The 7,500-nt window shown below is 34.1% G+C and overlaps 1 protein-coding gene across 5 annotated transcripts in view; it reads right to left on the reverse strand.

Annotated features, from left to right (window-relative positions):
- The window catches only part of LOC122634866 (transcriptional activator cubitus interruptus), a 109,384-nt gene that overhangs the window by 38,084 nt on the left and 63,800 nt on the right, over positions 1-7,500 (reverse strand). The gene's annotated exons all lie outside the window — the stretch shown is intronic.

Raw genomic sequence — 7,500 nt, forward strand, 5'->3', positions numbered from 1 at the left:
TTACAATGCGATCGTATTATTTACAACTGCTCTTTGTTTTTAATTCGCCGAAGGATTTTCAAAATATATTTCTCCCCAACGTCGTTCTCCTTTTTTGTGTTCTTTTTTTTCTTGTTGTTGTTGTTGTTTTTTTTTTAGGGAGGGGTGTTTCCACACGGTTGCATCCCTTTTGTCGAAAGGCGTAATGTAAACGCAATTGCTTCCTTTTCTTTTTTATTTTTCTCTCTCTTCTTTCTTTTTATATTTCAAATTCGTAAATCTTCCTGCAGCGAACCCGTTTGATCCTTTTCCTTGTTTGCATACATGATTTCCATGCACGCGGGAGATCGAAAATCGACGGTTGACGAGTAGTTTTAACAAAGGGTTTAACTATTATCGCGTTAACCGTCGTTTCGATGCGATTTTTGTGGCACACGTCCATCTCCCTTATTTTCTTTTTCTTTTCGTAAGTCAATGCGTATTGTACAATTGATTTTTCTTTTTTCTCTTGTTTTTTTCAAGGTATGTAATTGCAGTGATTTTCGATCGGCTAATGTGCATATATAGAAGTTATTTTAATTAGGAATATAAAGCGATGGGAGGGGATGAAGATAAGGAACTTGTGCGAAAAAAGAAAAACAAGAAAAGAAAAGAAAAAATTACAAATTTTAAACGTTTAATAAACAATAATATCAATTTGTAATTTTTAATCGATTAAGTAATTTTTGTAATTGAGAAACTAATTGATTAACGAAATTTCTTTTAAAAAATCGTTTGAATAAATGAGAGAATCGTAACAGAAAAAGATTGGACTTAAAAATATATAAAGTACAAAGAAATAGCTCAGTAAAATTAAAGAAAAAAATGATGATTTGTTTTACGGATCGATACAAATCGATCGATCCAGTTTTTTTTCGTGTGAAATATGTTACGTCGTAAACTTAAAATCGGCAAAAGAAAAAAGAAGTCGTCGCACAGAAACCGCAGACATTTTTTCCTGGACGATTCTTTTTTAGCTACAGGCTCGAAAAGCCAAAAAGACTAAGACGTTGTAGCTATTTCGATACCTTCGACTATTCTTACTGAGACGTAACCTCGCACCCATAGAAAGCCACGCGTGTCTTACAACAGATGTTGGAACGATTAACTTGAAATCGACGGAGCAATAACTTTCGAAGGAAGTCTTTAACCAATCGGAAATAAAAAATGTTACCTGTTAATCCTACGTAACATAATTTTTTTCATGTTTAAAAAAGAAATTACATGATTATTACATACCACTTATAAATTTGTTTATTATTAAAGATTAATAAATCAAATGCAATGCAAAAATAGAATACAAAGAGATGCAATTTCTTCGCGATGAAAAAAAATTAAATCATTTATTAGGAAAGTAAATAAATCTTCGTATAATCGATCGAAAAAAGAAAAGTTTTTGAAATGATTTGAAAAAATCTCGAATTTTGTTTCGTTTTCGATAAATGTATAAATTAATGATAAACGATGAAATATTATAATCGTTGTTTATAGTGTTCCCTTAATGTTTTAATATGTGTAATAAATTAGACTTCGAGGATGATACTCTCCTACGCAAAATATTCTCACGAGAATGAAGAATGTTGTATAGGGTAATGTGATGAGAAGACGAACGGACAGGATCCACGGACGAACGTGTGAACGTGCTCGCCGTTTCTGGTCGAAGACTATATTTAAAAGTAATGGAGTATGAACCAATGGGCTGCTCGAGCCAGAAACGCATTTCCAGGGAACTAACTGGTGACACGTTTATGAAACTTGTGTACACGAGTTCGAACCTAACGTCACGTGCTTTCGATACATCCATTTTTACGTCGATCTTATTCATTAAAAATTAACAGCCCTGATTTATTTTTCAATACTTCCAAAGAAAAATTTATAATTCGTTAAATGATACTAACGTAAAAAACTTGTTACTCCAATTCAGATCATATTCGTTACGTTTCATTAAGTCATTAAAAAACATCAGCAGTAAAAATATTTTATTATAATCAGATGTTTTAATTAAATTATCTTATGCAATTTTCTTTTACAGACCGATGATTAAGAACTACAAAATTTATTATATTACCTTTTTTTTTTTTAGTTATTATTTAAATTATCCGCACACGGAGAATTGTCGATTTGACTTTATAATTAACTAAATTATCATTCTTCATTATAATATTGTTTCTTTAATTATTCTAATTAAATTATTCATTTAGCCATTACTTTGGAGATCAACTATTTAAATGAAAAATGTATAATTCATATTTCTCGAGATTACACGAAACGATAAATATGTAATATTTCGATCACTATAAAAAAAAAAAAAAGGAAACAAAAATATAGGTTAATCCAGAAATTTTTTTTTTTTTTTTTAATTCTTTCGAACTTTTCTTATCCAATCAATAAGAAGTTTATAAAAAAAAAAAAAGATAATATCGATCGATTTACAAAGAAAAAGGAGAAAAAAAGAGGAAAGAAATTCTTTCGATATGGGAATAAAGTGAAGAGAAAGGGTATTCTGGTGGTGTATGGAAAAATACTTTAGCGAGTGAGCATGTAATCAGGAAGATTTCTAGTTTAGTAAAGATAATTGGGGGTTGTCCATCGATCATGAACATCCTTTGCTCCGACGAAGAGCCGAGGGAAGGACGGTACTAACCTGTCCCGTCAGAATTAAGAGATCCGCTTCTCTCGCTCGTTGTTGTTTCTTCATCGTCTCTTTCGATTCTCGGATCCCTTTCGGAGAATAATCGTCATTATTTCTTTTTCCCCATACGAAAACTATAGTTTTATATTTCGATGAAATATAACGTTCAATTACAAAACTCATAAATAATTTCTTTAATGTCTGATTTAACGAAGAAAGAGAACGTATAAACACTGTATATAGAATAGTTATTTACATAAATATGTGTTTAGAAATATTCCATGTGTGTATATATATATATATATATACATATAAAAAAATACATATGAATATATTATAGCTACAGTGAAAATATCTTGTCCATCTAAAAATCTTAATGTTTTTTATACAGATATTCATCGAGGAAGGAAAAAGAAAACAAGAAAATTCTTAAACGTACAACACAATATACATAAATATATATATATATATATTTTTACATACATATGTATAAACACGTATGTTTTGTAAAATCATATATCGATAGAATATCCTCCTTCTACGAAATATATTTTTATCTATCCATCTACGAGATATGTAATTACGAAGTAATTATGTATTCTACTACAAAAAACAACAAAATATAAAATTGTAACTATACATACACATATCTTTCTTTTTTCTATGTATCCTTTCATTTTCATATGATTCCCACCGACTGGAATACTTTTATGAGATCTTTCTACGGATTCGAAACGAAAGAAAAAAGAAGAAAGAAGAAAGAAGAAGAAGAAGAGTCAAGTTTTAGCGAAGTACACGCAGCTGCCGTCGAAGAACGCCGATAGACGGCGACGTAACCGCGGGCTTCTGCGATTCCGTTGTCCGAGAGAGAGAGAAAGAGAGAGAGAAAGAAAAAGAGAGAGATAGAGAGAGAGAGAGAGAGAGAGAGAGAGAGAGAGAGAGAGAGAGAGAAAGGAGGCAGCCTTTAACAACCAGTAATTTTACGGCCTAGCCAGTCGGAGCCGTAAAATCTGAACGCGAGCAAACAACTCGTCTCTTGGTCTCTTTTCCTGATAGTCCTGTTCGACATATTCGATAAAATCTGTCCAAGCATACTGAAACTTGACGTATGACAAGAACGCTAAACTTACTTCTAAACTATTATCCTTTTTTTCTTTATTTCTTCCAACGCGAGTATTCTCAAAGATTTTCCAATGATTAAAGTTTGAATATTTCATCCCTCGATAATATTCCATTTTATGTTTAAGATCTAAGTCGTCGTTAAGATCTATCAGATATTTTATTTCGTTTTAATTTGAGCTTGTTATTTTGTTTTAATTTGATCTGACAATCTTTTTCATAGTAGATCCGATTAGAATAGTAAAATCATTGAATTAGATTTGTTATAATTGTTATAATATATTGCATGATCTCTTTAATATTAAATGTATCCTTAAGGAAAGTTTTACGGTTTAATAAAACTTTAGAAAAATGATAAATATAAAGGAAAATAACTTCAAACGTACTAGTCATTCTAAAATCCTGACACGTACTACAGTGTAAAACTTCAACAATATTTAATAATTTTCTCGTTGATATTTTCTTTCCAACTTAACAAACTTAACAAAATTCGAGTCTAAGCACGCGAGTCAGGCGAAAGGAATTATTCGTTTCAATGTCATATATATATATATAATTACGTATATATAGGAAATAAGAGATCTGACGTTGACGTATCCGTTTAAAAATAATTGAAAGAAAAAAAAGGAAGGAGAAACAGGGGGAAAAAAGGAAAATGGTTTGAAGAAAAAGAACAAGTTTAGAGAATGAGATAAAAGAATTTAGATCAGGATTATATATGAATGAAGAATTCTCCCTCCCGCATTAACCCGATGACTTTCACGCGCGCTCTCTCGCGAGCGAGCAAAGCGTTTCGGGCCGTCGCTATGGTACGCGCGTGTTGCCGTGCTATGCGTCATTATCGGACAACGAACGCAATGAAACGAGAGAACTGGTTCTCCGCGTTATGTCCGTAGGATCCGTTCGTATGTCCGTAAGGATTCGCCATTGCCCTTTCTTCAAGTGGTTCCTCCGTTACGCGACGAAACCAACTTCCTTTCTTAGTATACACTTTGTAGTACCTTCATTCGAATCGATTCTTTTGTATACGATACTCGATAACTCGAACTCAAACTCAAACTCGAAGACGAAGAGAAAAACGAGAACCAATCGCGTAAACCAATCGTAAGATCATCGGACAGTTCAACTTTGCGTGCTAAATTAATTTGTTGTGTAATCTAATCGTCTCAACCCTTCCCTCCCCAACTTTTTCTTCCACTACACCACCATCGCCACCACCACCATTTTAGTCCTTTTTTTTCTCAGTCGTTAACACGCAAAGCTCGTTAATTAATATCGAGACGTGTTATAATTACCACTAATTATCTCAACGACGATTAATTAATATCGAAATGAAATACAGACGAGAGGAGTTTCTCTTGTTGAGAGATATCATTGATGAATGCGGAAAAGAGTAGGTATAAATCAGGATTATTATACAGTTTTCTTAGAGATACTGTTATAATGTTATATATTTAAAGGGCAATATATATATATATATAATGTTACATTTTGGAACATGAAAGTTGACAACATGTGTCCAAGCAAACATCTATATAATCAATGTAAAATATATTAGCTTATTTATCTTATTTCAAGCAAAATCTGACTTAAACTTTTTTCTCCATTCACCATAGATATCGATATATTTGAAAAATAAAGGATTTTTAAAAGTTGTTCCAATCGATAACATACGACTCTATTTTTTTTTCTTTTTTATTTATCTTTAATTATTCTTCCATTGACACTTAACACACGTCGATCCTTTAAAAACGATCTTATGAATTATGCCGAAATAATACCATCGACTAGACGTTGAAAAGCTTAGCTTAGCGTTCGTTGCTCTTGAATTCTACGAAAGAACATTTTGGACGAACAGTCATCTCCATGACAATAATAAAGATATTTCTCGAGCGTGTTCCTCTCTTTCTCTCTCTCTCTCTCTCTCTCCCTCCCTCTCTTTCTTTTTTTCTCTCTCTTCATCCGGTTGAATTCGAAAAACCGACGAGACGAGTTGTCCTTCCCTTTAACCAGCAAACTAAGAGAAACCAAAGAGTAGAAGGTATTTCTCGGCCCCGGTTCCCGGCGAGAATAGGAATTAGGTATTTCGTGAGTTCCGACGACTCGAGAGAAAGAGAGAGAAAGAGAGAGAGAGAGAAAGAGAGAGAGAGAGAGAGAGAGCCTCGTCCTCGAAATGAAACACCATAGGAGGAAGAAGGACACGAAAAGAGAGAGAGAGAGAGAGAGAGAGAGAGAGAGAGAGAGAGAGAAAGAAAAAAAAAGGAAAAGAAAGAAAGAAAGAAAGAAAGAAAGAAAGAAAGAAAGAAAGAAAGAAGAAGAAGCGTTGAATGGTGAAGACGGGTTGGGAGGGGTAGAAGCCCCTTACGATATTGGTCCACGTATACCTGCGAGAGTCGAAGAAGGGTCGAAGAGTACGAGAAAAAGGGCATCTCTTTTTCCTGTTCTCGAATACTGGCGTATCACGAAAATGTTTCTCGAATTATATTTTCCTCCTTCTCCTCCTCCTCCTCTTTATATACTTACCTACACCGTTCGTACAAACAAATATCCTTTCTTTTTCTTTCATTTCGCTTTTCCTTAATCCTCTTTCTTATTAACCATAATTTTAACAAAACGAAAACTCACCTTTGCTTTACATCTCTTGGTTGAACATTGGCAGAATACGAGACGCACGATGATGAAATTCCATATTTAGAAACGTTCTAAATCGATCGTGGAGCGTGAAAAGAAATATATCTGTCAATTGTGGGATGAAACGTTCTCAACTAAGAGAGTTTATTATACGATCGTAAGATCGACGATGAACATCCGGTAAAGGAAAGATCGGGATCATCTACGATAACGTACACGTGGCGTAAGATCCAACAACGCCAGACGTCTTCATCTTCAACCTTCGCAACAAGCCTGCGATGATAGTCTCTCTCTTTCTCTCTCTCTTTTTCTCTCTTTCTCTGTCTCTGTCTGTCTGTCTCTCTCTCTCTCTCTTTCTTTCTCTCTCTTTCGTTCTCTGGGATTCTCCCCTCTCCTTCCTTCCTCTCTTCTACCCTTCGAATCCTCTCTCTTTCTCTTTCTTTCTCTTGCTTCGCTCGCACAACTCACGTCCGGGCAATCAGGTATGATTGGACCGATCCACGCTTTCGCACTAACCACTTTATCAAAGCGCTTCTTCTAAATAAACCTGCATTTGATTATACCCCGTGTTACCTTGTCGTTATCATCACTTATACCTCCTCCTTCCTTTCTTATCGAGTTCTTCTCCAAGAGGAAAATTGCGAATGAGGCGATACACCGAACAAGTATTTCCAGACTTTTCTCTCTCTCTCTCTCTCTCTCTCTCTTTCTGTTACATTCGATGACGTATGTGTATGTGACTCTCTCTCTCTCTCTCTCTCTTTTTCTCTCTCCAATCGAAGTATATTCCTTGAGTCTCGAAACTGTCAGTCGGACAGGTATCAGTGAAAGAACTTGACGTCACTTTAAATACACAAGATATCGATTCGTTGAAACTTTGATCGAATATTTAAAAAAAAAGAAAAAAAAAAAGAGAGAGAAAAAGAAGAAAAAAAAAGGAAAAAAATGAATGAAAGAAAAACAAGTATTAACGAGTTCCTTTCTCTTTCCCTCTCCCTCTCCTTCTCTCTCTCTCTTTCTCTCTCTCTTCTCGGGATAGAAAGAGAGGGACAATCTTATCACTCAATCACCAAAACGAGAGTTCACCAATAAAAAATGAA

The sequence above is a fragment of the Vespula pensylvanica genome, chromosome 16 (genome assembly GCF_014466175.1).
Source record: "Vespula pensylvanica isolate Volc-1 chromosome 16, ASM1446617v1, whole genome shotgun sequence".
NCBI classification, from domain to species: Eukaryota; Metazoa; Arthropoda; class Insecta; order Hymenoptera; family Vespidae; genus Vespula; species Vespula pensylvanica.